The sequence below is a fragment of the Nerophis lumbriciformis genome, linkage group LG29 (assembly GCF_033978685.3).
Source record: "Nerophis lumbriciformis linkage group LG29, RoL_Nlum_v2.1, whole genome shotgun sequence".
Classification (NCBI taxonomy): domain Eukaryota; kingdom Metazoa; phylum Chordata; class Actinopteri; order Syngnathiformes; family Syngnathidae; genus Nerophis; species Nerophis lumbriciformis.
The window spans coordinates 28,759,973-28,775,000 of record NC_084576.2 but is presented as its reverse complement, the minus strand read 5'-3'; the positions used below and the strand labels follow the sequence as shown (position 1 = coordinate 28,775,000).

General features: G+C 40.2%; 1 long non-coding RNA gene across 1 annotated transcript in view; it reads right to left on the bottom strand.

Moving 5' to 3' along the window:
• The window catches only part of LOC133571989 (uncharacterized), a 163,499-nt gene that overhangs the window by 73,571 nt on the left and 74,900 nt on the right, over nucleotides 1–15,028 (bottom strand). The gene's annotated exons all lie outside the window — the stretch shown is intronic.

Genomic DNA, 15,028 nt, shown 5'->3' with positions numbered 1-15,028 from the left:
CAAATAAAACCTACATTTCCAGTACAGGTGGTATTAGGTGGCTATAATTACTAGAGGTATCCCAATACAACTTTTTCATTTCCGATACGACACCGATGTTGCAGCCTTAGATATTGGGCAATACTGATATTGACCTAATGCGATATCATCTTTTATTATTTGTTTGAAAAGGCTGGATCAAGTGAAATGACTTGAACAGAAAAGTATGGTAAGAAAACACTGGCCTGTTTAGTATTAACCGTGTGGAATGGACTTTTGCTGTCTTCAAAGGAGTCGTTTATGTTTTCTTTCTACATTTATAACACTTCCTTGTGGTCTACATTACACGTCATGGTGGTTCTTTGCTCAAAATGTTGCAGAGATTGTTGTAGTTTTAGCGCTTAAGTCTAAAATTTTTTTGAAAAACAAAGCATAAACTTTGTCTATGTCTAAGTTTAAGTCTAAGTCTTCCATATGAGTTAGAACTATACGCTACTTTGTATGAGAAATGGCAACAGTGGAGGATGCATGTGCATGTACGAGCCAGTCTGCCCCCCAACATGAGGATAGAGGAAAAAGAAGGAGCTTATCGACTACATTGTTGGACGACGATGGCGCACTCTTCAGTTAAACCTCGACCATATATGGACATATCCGCTGAAATCACAACTGGGAACGACGTCACAAATTGGGCAAATACAAAACAGCTCGTTTGGAGGAAGTATGAAGGAAGGCAAGATTATTTTATAAACATCTCCGCCACGGATCTAGCATGATATTGTGAGAGTCTCTAGTCCATAGTGGATCTAGCATAATATTGTGAGAGTCTCTAGTCCATAGTGGATCTAGCATAATATTGTGAGAGTCTCTAGTCCATAGTGGATCTAGCATAATAATGTGAGAGTCTAGTCCATAGTGGATCTAACATAATAGTGAGAGTCCAGTCCATAGTGGATCTAACATAATAATGTGAGAGTCCAGTCCATAGTGAATCTAACATAATAGTGAGAGTCCAGTCCATAGTGGATCTAACATAATAGTGAGAGTCCAGTCCATAGTGGATCTAACATAATAGTGTGAGAGTCCAGTCCATAGTGGATCTAGAATAATATTGTGAGAGTCCAGTCTATAGTGGATCTAACATAATAGTGAGAGTCCAGTCCATAGTGGATCTAACATAATAGTGTGGGAGTCCAGTCCATAGTGGATCTAACATAATAGTGTGAGAGTCCAGTCCATAGTGGATCTAGAATAATATTGTGAGAGTCCAGTGCATAGTGGATCTAACATAATAGTGTGAGAGTCCAGTCCATAGTGGATCTAACATAATAGTGTGAGAGTCCAGTCCATAGTGGATCAAACATAATAGTGAGAGTCCAGTCCATAGTGGATCTAACATAATAGTGAGAGTCCAGTCCATAGTGGATCTAACATAATATTGTGAGAGTCTAGTCCATAGTGGACCGAACATAATATTGTGAGAGTCTAGTCCATAGTGGACCGAACATAATAGTGTGAGAGTCCAGTCCATAGTGGATCTAACATAACAGTGAGAGTCCAGTCCATAGTGGATCTAGCATACTATTGTGAGAGTCCAGTCCATGGTGGATCTAACATAATAGTGAGAGTCCCGTCCATAGTGGATCTAACATAATATTGTGAGAGTCCAGTCGATAGTGGATCTAGAATAATATTCTGAGAGTCCAGTCCATAGTGGATCTAACATAATAGTGAGAGTCCAGTCCATAGTGGATCTAGAATAATATTGTGAGAGTCCAGTCCATAGTGGATCTAACATAATAGTGTGGGAGTCCAGTCCATAGTGGGTCTAACATAATAGTGTGAGAGTCCAGTCCATAGGGGATCTAACATAATAGTGTGAGAGTCTCTAGTCCATAGTGGATCTAGCATAATATTGTGAGAGTCTAGTCCATAGTGGACCTAACATAATAGTGTGAGAGTCCAGTCCATAGTGGATCTAACATAATAGTGTGAGAGTCCAGTCCATAGTGGATCTAACATAATCGTGTGAGTCCAGTCCATAGTGGATCTAACATAATAGTGAGAGTCCAGTCCATAGTGGATCCAACATAATCGTGTGAGTCCAGTCCATAGTGGATCTAACATAATAGTGTGAGAGTCCAGTCCATAGTGGATCTAACATAATAGTGAGAGTCCAGTCCATAGTGGATTTAACATAATAGTGAGAGTCCAGTCCATAGTGGATCTAACATAATAGTGTGAGAGTCCAGTCCATAGTGGATCTAACATAATAGTGTGAGAGTCCAGTCCATAGTGGATCAAACATAATAGTGAGAGTCCAGTCCATAGTGGATCTAACATAATAGTGAGAGTCCAGTCCATAGTGGATCTAACATAATATTGTGAGAGTCTAGTCCATAGTGGACCGAACATAATATTGTGAGAGTCTAGTCCATAGTGGACCGAACATAATAGTGTGAGAGTCCAGTCCATAGTGGATCTAACATAACAGTGAGAGTCCAGTCCATAGTGGATCTAGCATACTATTGTGAGAGTCCCGTCCATGGTGGATCTAACATAATAGTGAGAGTCCCGTCCATAGTGGATCTAACATAATATTGTGAGAGTCCAGTCGATAGTGGATCTAGAATAATATTCTGAGAGTCCAGTCCATAGTGGATCTAACATAATAGTGAGAGTCCAGTCCATAGTGGATCTAGAATAATATTGTGAGAGTCCAGTCCATAGTGGATCTAACATAATAGTGTGGGAGTCCAGTCCATAGTGGGTCTAACATAATAGTGTGAGAGTCCAGTCCATAGGGGATCTAACATAATAGTGTGAGAGTCTCTAGTCCATAGTGGATCTAGCATAATATTGTGAGAGTCTAGTCCATAGTGGACCTAACATAATAGTGTGAGAGTCCAGTCCATAGTGGATCTAACATAATAGTGTGAGAGTCCAGTCCATAGTGGATCTAACATAATCGTGTGAGTCCAGTCCATAGTGGATCTAACATAATAGTGAGAGTCCAGTCCATAGTGGATCCAACATAATCGTGTGAGTCCAGTCCATAGTGGATCTAACATAATAGTGTGAGAGTCCAGTCCATAGTGGATCTAACATAATAGTGAGAGTTCAGTCCATAGTGGATCTAACATAATAGTGTAGAGTCCAGTCCATAGTGGATCTAACATAATAGTGAGAGTCCAGTCCATAGTGGATCTAACATAATAGTGAGAGTCCAGTCCATAGTGGATCTAACATAATAGTGAGAGTCCAGTCCATAGTGGATCTAACATAATAGTGAGAGTCCAGTCCATAGTGGATCAAACATAATATTGTGAGAGTCTAGTCCATAGTGGATCTAACATAATAGTGTAAGAGTCCAGTCCATAGTGGATCTAACATAATCATGTGAGTCCAGTCCATAGTGGATCTAACATAATAGTGAGAGTCCAGTCCATAGTGGATCCAGCATAATATTGTGAGAGTCCAGTCCATAGTGGATCTAACATAATAGTGAGAGTCCAGTCCATAGTGGATCTAACATAATAGTGAGAGTCTAGTCCATAGTGGATCTAACATAATAGTGTGGGAGTCCAGTCCATAGTGGATCTAGAATAATATTGTGAGAGTCCAGTCTATAGTGGATCTAACATAATAGTGAGAGTCCAGTCCATAGTGGATCTAACATAATAGTGTGGGAGTCCAGTCCATAGTGGATCTAACATAATAGTGTGAGAGTCCAGTCCATAGTGGATCTAGAATAATATTGTGAGAGTCCAGTGCATAGTGGATCTAACATAATAGTGTGAGAGTCCAGTCCATAGTGGATCTAACATAATAGTGTGAGAGTCCAGTCCATAGTGGATCTAGAATAATATTGTGAGAGTCCAGTGCATAGTGGATCTAACATAATAGTGTGAGAGTCCAGTCCATAGTGGATCTAACATAATAGTGTGAGAGTCCAGTCCATAGTGGATCAAACATAATAGTGAGAGTCCAGTCCATAGTGGATCTAACATAATAGTGAGAGTCCAGTCCATAGTGGATCTAACATAATATTGTGAGAGTCTAGTCCATAGTGGACCGAACATAATATTGTGAGAGTCTAGTCCATAGTGGACCGAACATAATAGTGTGAGAGTCCAGTCCATAGTGGATCTAACATAACAGTGAGAGTCCAGTCCATAGTGGATCTAGCATACTATTGTGAGAGTCCAGTCCATGGTGGATCTAACATAATAGTGAGAGTCCCGTCCATAGTGGATCTAACATAATATTGTGAGAGTCCAGTCGATAGTGGATCTAGAATAATATTCTGAGAGTCCAGTCCATAGTGGATCTAACATAATAGTGAGAGTCCAGTCCATAGTGGATCTAGAATAATATTGTGAGAGTCCAGTCCATAGTGGATCTAACATAATAGTGTGGGAGTACAGTCCATAGTGGGTCTAACATAATAGTGTGAGAGTCCAGTCCATAGGGGATCTAACATAATAGTGTGAGAGTCTCTAGTCCATAGTGGATCTAGCATAATATTGTGAGAGTCTAGTCCATAGTGGACCTAACATAATAGTGTGAGAGTCCAGTCCATAGTGGATCTAACATAATAGTGTGAGAGTCCAGTCCATAGTGGATCTAACATAATCGTGTGAGTCCAGTCCATAGTGGATCTAACATAATAGTGAGAGTCCAGTCCATAGTGGATCCAACATAATCGTGTGAGTCCAGTCCATAGTGGATCTAACATAATAGTGTGAGAGTCCAGTCCATAGTGGATCTAACATAATAGTGAGAGTTCAGTCCATAGTGGATCTAACATAATAGTGTAGAGTTCAGTCCATAGTGGATCTAACATAATAGTGAGAGTCCAGTCCATAGTGGATTTAACATAATAGTGAGAGTCCAGTCCATAGTGGATCTAACATAATAGTGTGAGAGTCCAGTCCATAGTGGATCTAACATAATAGTGTGAGAGTCCAGTCCATAGTGGATCAAACATAATAGTGAGAGTCCAGTCCATAGTGGATCTAACATAATAGTGAGAGTCCAGTCCATAGTGGATCTAACATAATATTGTGAGAGTCTAGTCCATAGTGGACCGAACATAATATTGTGAGAGTCTAGTCCATAGTGGACCGAACATAATAGTGTGAGAGTCCAGTCCATAGTGGATCTAACATAACAGTGAGAGTCCAGTCCATAGTGGATCTAGCATACTATTGTGAGAGTCCAGTCCATGGTGGATCTAACATAATAGTGAGAGTCCCGTCCATAGTGGATCTAACATAATAGTGAGAGTCCAGTCCATAGTGGATCTAGAATAATATTGTGAGAGTCCAGTCCATAGTGGATCTAACATAATAGTGTGGGAGTCCAGTCCATAGTGGGTCTAACATAATAGTGTGAGAGTCCAGTCCATAGGGGATCTAACATAATAGTGTGAGAGTCTCTAGTCCATAGTGGATCTAGCATAATATTGTGAGAGTCTAGTCCATAGTGGACCTAACATAATAGTGTGAGAGTCCAGTCCATAGTGGATCTAACATAATAGTGTGAGAGTCCAGTCCATAGTGGATCTAACATAATCGTGTGAGTCCAGTCCATAGTGGATCTAACATAATAGTGAGAGTCCAGTCCATAGTGGATCCAACATAATCGTGTGAGTCCAGTCCATAGTGGATCTAACATAATAGTGTGAGAGTCCAGTCCATAGTGGATCTAACATAATAGTGAGAGTTCAGTCCATAGTGGATCTAACATAATAGTGTAGAGTCCAGTCCATAGTGGATCTAACATAATAGTGAGAGTCCAGTCCATAGTGGATCAAACATAATAGTGAGAGTCCAGTCCATAGTGGATCTAACATAATAGTGAGAGTCCAGTCCATAGTGGATCTAACATAATATTGTGAGAGTCTAGTCCATAGTGGACCGAACATAATATTGTGAGAGTCTAGTCCATAGTGGACCGAACATAATAGTGTGAGAGTCCAGTCCATAGTGGATCTAACATAACAGTGAGAGTCCAGTCCATAGTGGATCTAGCATACTATTGTGAGAGTCCAGTCCATGGTGGATCTAACATAATAGTGAGAGTCCCGTCCATAGTGGATCTAACATAATATTGTGAGAGTCCAGTCGATAGTGGATCTAGAATAATATTCTGAGAGTCCAGTCCATAGTGGATCTAACATAATAGTGAGAGTCCAGTCCATAGTGGATCTAGAATAATATTGTGAGAGTCCAGTCCATAGTGGATCTAACATAATAGTGTGGGAGTCCAGTCCATAGTGGGTCTAACATAATAGTGTGAGAGTCCAGTCCATAGGGGATCTAACATAATAGTGTGAGAGTCTCTAGTCCATAGTGGATCTAGCATAATATTGTGAGAGTCTAGTCCATAGTGGACCTAACATAATAGTGTGAGAGTCCAGTCCATAGTGGATCTAACATAATAGTGTGAGAGTCCAGTCCATAGTGGATCTAACATAATCGTGTGAGTCCAGTCCATAGTGGATCTAACATAATAGTGAGAGTCCAGTCCATAGTGGATCCAACATAATCGTGTGAGTCCAGTCCATAGTGGATCTAACATAATAGTGTGAGAGTCCAGTCCATAGTGGATCTAACATAATAGTGAGAGTTCAGTCCATAGTGGATCTAACATAATAGTGTAGAGTTCAGTCCATAGTGGATCTAACATAATAGTGAGAGTCCAGTCCATAGTGGATTTAACATAATAGTGAGAGTCCAGTCCATAGTGGATCTAACATAATAGTGTGAGAGTCCAGTCCATAGTGGATCTAACATAATAGTGTGAGAGTCCAGTCCATAGTGGATCAAACATAATAGTGAGAGTCCAGTCCATAGTGGATCTAACATAATAGTGAGAGTCCAGTCCATAGTGGATCTAACATAATATTGTGAGAGTCTAGTCCATAGTGGACCGAACATAATATTGTGAGAGTCTAGTCCATAGTGGACCGAACATAATAGTGTGAGAGTCCAGTCCATAGTGGATCTAACATAACAGTGAGAGTCCAGTCCATAGTGGATCTAGCATACTATTGTGAGAGTCCAGTCCATGGTGGATCTAACATAATAGTGAGAGTCCCGTCCATAGTGGATCTAACATAATAGTGAGAGTCCAGTCCATAGTGGATCTAGAATAATATTGTGAGAGTCCAGTCCATAGTGGATCTAACATAATAGTGTGGGAGTCCAGTCCATAGTGGGTCTAACATAATAGTGTGAGAGTCCAGTCCATAGGGGATCTAACATAATAGTGTGAGAGTCTCTAGTCCATAGTGGATCTAGCATAATATTGTGAGAGTCTAGTCCATAGTGGACCTAACATAATAGTGTGAGAGTCCAGTCCATAGTGGATCTAACATAATAGTGTGAGAGTCCAGTCCATAGTGGATCTAACATAATCGTGTGAGTCCAGTCCATAGTGGATCTAACATAATAGTGAGAGTCCAGTCCATAGTGGATCCAACATAATCGTGTGAGTCCAGTCCATAGTGGATCTAACATAATAGTGTGAGAGTCCAGTCCATAGTGGATCTAACATAATAGTGAGAGTTCAGTCCATAGTGGATCTAACATAATAGTGTAGAGTCCAGTCCATAGTGGATCTAACATAATAGTGAGAGTCCAGTCCATAGTGGATCTAACATAATAGTGAGAGTCCAGTCCATAGTGGATCTAACATAATAGTGAGAGTCCAGTCCATAGTGGATCTAACATAATAGTGAGAGTCCAGTCCATAGTGGATCAAACATAATATTGTGAGAGTCTAGTCCATAGTGGATCTAACATAATAGTGTAAGAGTCCAGTCCATAGTGGATCCAGCATAATATTGTGAGAGTCCAGTCCATAGTGGATCTAACATAATAGTGAGAGTCCAGTCCATAGTGGATCTAACATAATAGTGAGAGTCTAGTCCATAGTGGATCTAACATAATAGTGTAGAGTCCAGTCCATAGTGGATCTAACATAATATTGTGAGAGTCTAGTCCATAGTGGACCGAACATAATATTGTGAGAGTCTAGTCCATAGTGGACCGAACATAATAGTGTGAGAGTCCAGTCCATAGTGGATCTAACATAACAGTGAGAGTCCAGTCCATAGTGGATCTAGCATACTATTGTGAGAGTCCAGTCCATGGTGGATCTAACATAATAGTGAGAGTCCCGTCCATAGTGGATCTAACATAATAGTGAGAGTCCAGTCCATAGTGGATCTAGAATAATATTGTGAGAGTCCAGTCCATAGTGGATCTAACATAATAGTGTGGGAGTCCAGTCCATAGTGGGTCTAACATAATAGTGTGAGAGTCCAGTCCATAGGGGATCTAACATAATAGTGTGAGAGTCTCTAGTCCATAGTGGATCTAGCATAATATTGTGAGAGTCTAGTCCATAGTGGACCTAACATAATAGTGTGAGAGTCCAGTCCATAGTGGATCTAACATAATAGTGTGAGAGTCCAGTCCATAGTGGATCTAACATAATCGTGTGAGTCCAGTCCATAGTGGATCTAACATAATAGTGAGAGTCCAGTCCATAGTGGATCCAACATAATCGTGTGAGTCCAGTCCATAGTGGATCTAACATAATAGTGTGAGAGTCCAGTCCATAGTGGATCTAACATAATAGTGAGAGTTCAGTCCATAGTGGATCTAACATAATAGTGTAGAGTCCAGTCCATAGTGGATCTAACATAATAGTGAGAGTCCAGTCCATAGTGGATCTAACATAATAGTGAGAGTCCAGTCCATAGTGGATCTAACATAATAGTGAGAGTCCAGTCCATAGTGGATCTAACATAATAGTGAGAGTCCAGTCCATAGTGGATCAAACATAATATTGTGAGAGTCTAGTCCATAGTGGATCTAACATAATAGTGTAAGAGTCCAGTCCATAGTGGATCCAGCATAATATTGTGAGAGTCCAGTCCATAGTGGATCTAACATAATAGTGAGAGTCCAGTCCATAGTGGATCTAACATAATAGTGAGAGTCTAGTCCATAGTGGATCTAACATAATAGTGTAGAGTCCAGTCCATAGTGGATCTAACATAATAGTGTAGAGTCCAGTCCATAGTGGATCTAACATAATAGTGTGAGAGTCCAGTCCATAGTGGATCTAACATAATAGTGTGAGAGTCCAGTCCATAGTGGATCTAACATAATAGTGAAAGTCCAGTCCATAGTGGATCTAACATAATAGTGAGAGTCCAGTCCATAGTGGATCTAACATAATAGTGTAGAGTCCAGTCCATAGTGGATCTAACATAATAGTGTAGAGTCCAGTCCATAGTGGATCTAACATAATAGTGAGAGTCCAGTCCATAGTGGATTTAACATAATAGTGTGAGAGTCCAGTCCATAGTGGATCTAACATAATAGTGAGAGTCCAGTCCATAGTGGATCTAACATAATAGTGAGAGTCCAGTCCATAGTGGATCTAACATAATAGTGAGAGTCCAGTCCATAGTGGATCTAACATAATAGTGTAGAGTCCAGTCCATAGTGGATCTAACATAATAGTGAGAGTCCATTCCATAGTGGATCTAACATAATAGTGAGAGTCCAGTACATAGTGGATCTAACATAATAGTGTGAGAGTCCAGTCCATAGTGGATCTAACATAATATTGTGAGAGTCTAGTCCATAGTGGATCTAACATAATATTGTGAGAGTCCAGTCCATGGTGGATCTAACATAATAATGTGATAGTCCAGTCCATAGTGGATTTAACATATTGTGCGAGTCCAGTCCATAGTGGATCTAACATAATAGTGAGAGTCCAGTCCATAGTGGATCTAGCATAATATTGTGAGAGTCCAGTCCATAGTGGATCTAACATAATAGTGAGAGTCCAGTCCATAGTGGATCTAACATAATAGTGAGAGTCTAGTCCATAGTGGATCTAACATTATAGTGTGAGAGTCCAGTCCATAGTGGATCTAACATAATAGTGAGAGTCCAGTCCATAGTGGATCTAACATAATAGTGAGAGTCCAGTCCATAGTGGATCTAACATAATAATGAGAGTCCAGTCCATAGTGGATCTAACATAATAGTGTGAGAGTCCAGTCCATAGTGGATCTAACATAATCGTGTGAGTCCAGTCCATAGTGGATCTAACATAATAGTGAGAGTCCAGTCCATAGTGGATCCAACATAATCGTGTGAGTCCAGTCCATAGTGGATCTAACATAATAGTGTGAGAGTCCAGTCCATAGTGGATCTAACATAATAGTGAGAGTTCAGTCCATAGTGGATCTAACATAATAGTGTAGAGTTCAGTCCATAGTGGATCTAACATAATAGTGAGAGTCCAGTCCATAGTGGATTTAACATAATAGTGAGAGTCCAGTCCATAGTGGATCTAACATAATAGTGTGAGAGTCCAGTCCATAGTGGATCTAACATAATAGTGTGAGAGTCCAGTCCATAGTGGATCAAACATAATAGTGAGAGTCCAGTCCATAGTGGATCTAACATAATAGTGAGAGTCCAGTCCATAGTGGATCTAACATAATATTGTGAGAGTCTAGTCCATAGTGGACCGAACATAATATTGTGAGAGTCTAGTCCATAGTGGACCGAACATAATAGTGTGAGAGTCCAGTCCATAGTGGATCTAACATAACAGTGAGAGTCCAGTCCATAGTGGATCTAGCATACTATTGTGAGAGTCCAGTCCATGGTGGATCTAACATAATAGTGAGAGTCCCGTCCATAGTGGATCTAACATAATAGTGAGAGTCCAGTCCATAGTGGATCTAGAATAATATTGTGAGAGTCCAGTCCATAGTGGATCTAACATAATAGTGTGGGAGTCCAGTCCATAGTGGGTCTAACATAATAGTGTGAGAGTCCAGTCCATAGGGGATCTAACATAATAGTGTGAGAGTCTCTAGTCCATAGTGGATCTAGCATAATATTGTGAGAGTCTAGTCCATAGTGGACCTAACATAATAGTGTGAGAGTCCAGTCCATAGTGGATCTAACATAATAGTGTGAGAGTCCAGTCCATAGTGGATCTAACATAATCGTGTGAGTCCAGTCCATAGTGGATCTAACATAATAGTGAGAGTCCAGTCCATAGTGGATCCAACATAATCGTGTGAGTCCAGTCCATAGTGGATCTAACATAATAGTGTGAGAGTCCAGTCCATAGTGGATCTAACATAATAGTGAGAGTTCAGTCCATAGTGGATCTAACATAATAGTGTAGAGTCCAGTCCATAGTGGATCTAACATAATAGTGAGAGTCCAGTCCATAGTGGATCTAACATAATAGTGAGAGTCCAGTCCATAGTGGATCTAACATAATAGTGAGAGTCCAGTCCATAGTGGATCTAACATAATAGTGAGAGTCCAGTCCATAGTGGATCAAACATAATATTGTGAGAGTCTAGTCCATAGTGGATCTAACATAATAGTGTAAGAGTCCAGTCCATAGTGGATCCAGCATAATATTGTGAGAGTCCAGTCCATAGTGGATCTAACATAATAGTGAGAGTCCAGTCCATAGTGGATCTAACATAATAGTGAGAGTCTAGTCCATAGTGGATCTAACATAATAGTGTAGAGTCCAGTCCATAGTGGATCTAACATAATATTGTGAGAGTCTAGTCCATAGTGGACCGAACATAATATTGTGAGAGTCTAGTCCATAGTGGACCGAACATAATAGTGTGAGAGTCCAGTCCATAGTGGATCTAACATAACAGTGAGAGTCCAGTCCATAGTGGATCTAGCATACTATTGTGAGAGTCCAGTCCATGGTGGATCTAACATAATAGTGAGAGTCCCGTCCATAGTGGATCTAACATAATAGTGAGAGTCCAGTCCATAGTGGATCTAGAATAATATTGTGAGAGTCCAGTCCATAGTGGATCTAACATAATAGTGTGGGAGTCCAGTCCATAGTGGGTCTAACATAATAGTGTGAGAGTCCAGTCCATAGGGGATCTAACATAATAGTGTGAGAGTCTCTAGTCCATAGTGGATCTAGCATAATATTGTGAGAGTCTAGTCCATAGTGGACCTAACATAATAGTGTGAGAGTCCAGTCCATAGTGGATCTAACATAATAGTGTGAGAGTCCAGTCCATAGTGGATCTAACATAATCGTGTGAGTCCAGTCCATAGTGGATCTAACATAATAGTGAGAGTCCAGTCCATAGTGGATCCAACATAATCGTGTGAGTCCAGTCCATAGTGGATCTAACATAATAGTGTGAGAGTCCAGTCCATAGTGGATCTAACATAATAGTGAGAGTTCAGTCCATAGTGGATCTAACATAATAGTGTAGAGTCCAGTCCATAGTGGATCTAACATAATAGTGAGAGTCCAGTCCATAGTGGATCTAACATAATAGTGAGAGTCCAGTCCATAGTGGATCTAACATAATAGTGAGAGTCCAGTCCATAGTGGATCTAACATAATAGTGAGAGTCCAGTCCATAGTGGATCAAACATAATATTGTGAGAGTCTAGTCCATAGTGGATCTAACATAATAGTGTAAGAGTCCAGTCCATAGTGGATCCAGCATAATATTGTGAGAGTCCAGTCCATAGTGGATCTAACATAATAGTGAGAGTCCAGTCCATAGTGGATCTAACATAATAGTGAGAGTCTAGTCCATAGTGGATCTAACATAATAGTGTAGAGTCCAGTCCATAGTGGATCTAACATAATAGTGTAGAGTCCAGTCCATAGTGGATCTAACATAATAGTGTGAGAGTCCAGTCCATAGTGGATCTAACATAATAGTGTGAGAGTCCAGTCCATAGTGGATCTAACATAATAGTGAAAGTCCAGTCCATAGTGGATCTAACATAATAGTGAGAGTCCAGTCCATAGTGGATCTAACATAATAGTGTAGAGTCCAGTCCATAGTGGATCTAACATAATAGTGTAGAGTCCAGTCCATAGTGGATCTAACATAATAGTGAGAGTCCAGTCCATAGTGGATTTAACATAATAGTGTGAGAGTCCAGTCCATAGTGGATCTAACATAATAGTGAGAGTCCAGTCCATAGTGGATCTAACATAATAGTGAGAGTCCAGTCCATAGTGGATCTAACATAATAGTGAGAGTCCAGTCCATAGTGGATCTAACATAATAGTGTAGAGTCCAGTCCATAGTGGATCTAACATAATAGTGAGAGTCCATTCCATAGTGGATCTAACATAATAGTGAGAGTCCAGTACATAGTGGATCTAACATAATAGTGTGAGAGTCCAGTCCATAGTGGATCTAACATAATATTGTGAGAGTCTAGTCCATAGTGGATCTAACATAATATTGTGAGAGTCCAGTCCATGGTGGATCTAACATAATAATGTGATAGTCCAGTCCATAGTGGATTTAACATATTGTGCGAGTCCAGTCCATAGTGGATCTAACATAATAGTGAGAGTCCAGTCCATAGTGGATCTAGCATAATATTGTGAGAGTCCAGTCCATAGTGGATCTAACATAATAGTGAGAGTCCAGTCCATAGTGGATCTAACATAATAGTGAGAGTCTAGTCCATAGTGGATCTAACATTATAGTGTGAGAGTCCAGTCCATAGTGGATCTAACATAATAGTGAGAGTCCAGTCCATAGTGGATCTAACATAATAGTGAGAGTCCAGTCCATAGTGGATCTAACATAATAATGAGAGTCCAGTCCATAGTGGATCTAACATAATAGTGAGAGTCTAGTCCATAGTGGATCTAACATAATAGTGTGAGAGTCCAGTCCATAGTGGATCTAACATAATAGTGAGAGTCCAGTCCATAGTGGATCTAACATAATAGTGAGAGTCCAGTCCATAGTGGATCTAACATAATAATGAGAGTCCAGTCCATAGTGGATCTAACATTATAGTGAGAGTCCAGTCCATAGTGGATCTAACATAATAGTGTAGAGTCCAGTCCATAGTGGATCTAACATAATAGTGAGAGTCCAGTCCATAGTGGATCTAACATAATAGTGAGAGTCCAGTCCATAGTGGATCTAACATAATAGTGGGAGAGTCCAGTCCATAGTGGATCTAACATAATAGTGTGAGAGTCCAGTCCATAGTGGATCTAACATAATAGTGAGAGTCCAGTTCATAGTGGCTCTAGCATAATATTGTGAGAGTCCAGTCCATAGTGGATCTAACATAATAGTGAGAGTCCAGTCCATAGTGGATCTAACATAATAGTGAGAGTCCAGTCCATAGTGGATCTAACATAATAGTATGAGAGTCCAGTCCATAGTGGATCTAACATAATCGTGTGAGTCCAGTCCATAGTGGATCTAACATAATAGTGTGAGAGTCCAGTCCATAGTGGATCTAACATAATAGTGAGAGTCCAGTCCATAGTGGATCTAACATAATAGTGAGAGTCCAGTCTATAGTGGATCTAACATAATAGTGAGAGTCCAGTCCATAGTGGATCTAACATAATCGTGTGAGAGTCCAGTCCATAGTGGATCTAACATAATAGTGAGAGTCCAGTCCATAGTGGATCTAACATAATAGTGAGAGTCCAGTCCATAGTGGATCTAACATAATATAGTGAGAGTCCAGTCCATAGTGGATCTAGCATAATAGTGTGAGAGTCCAGTCCATAGTAGATCTAACATAATAGTGTAGAGTCCAGTCCATAGTGGATCTAACATAATAGTGAAAGTCCAGTCCATAGTGGATCTAACATAATAGTGAGAGTCCAGTCCATAGTGGATCTAACATAATAGTGAGAGTCCAGTCCATAGTGGATCCAACATAATAGTGAGAGTCCAGTCCATAGTGGATTTAACATAATAGTGAGAGTCCAGTCCATAGTGGATCTAACATAATAGTGTAGAGTCCAGTCCATAGTGGATCTAACATAATAGTGAGAGTCCAGTCCATAGTGGATCTAACATAATAGTGTAGAGTCCAGTCCATAGTGGATCTAACATAATAGTGTGAGAGGCCAGTCCATAGTGGATCTAACATAATAGTGTGAGAGTCCAGTCCATAGTGGATCTAACATAATAGTGAAAGTCTAGTCC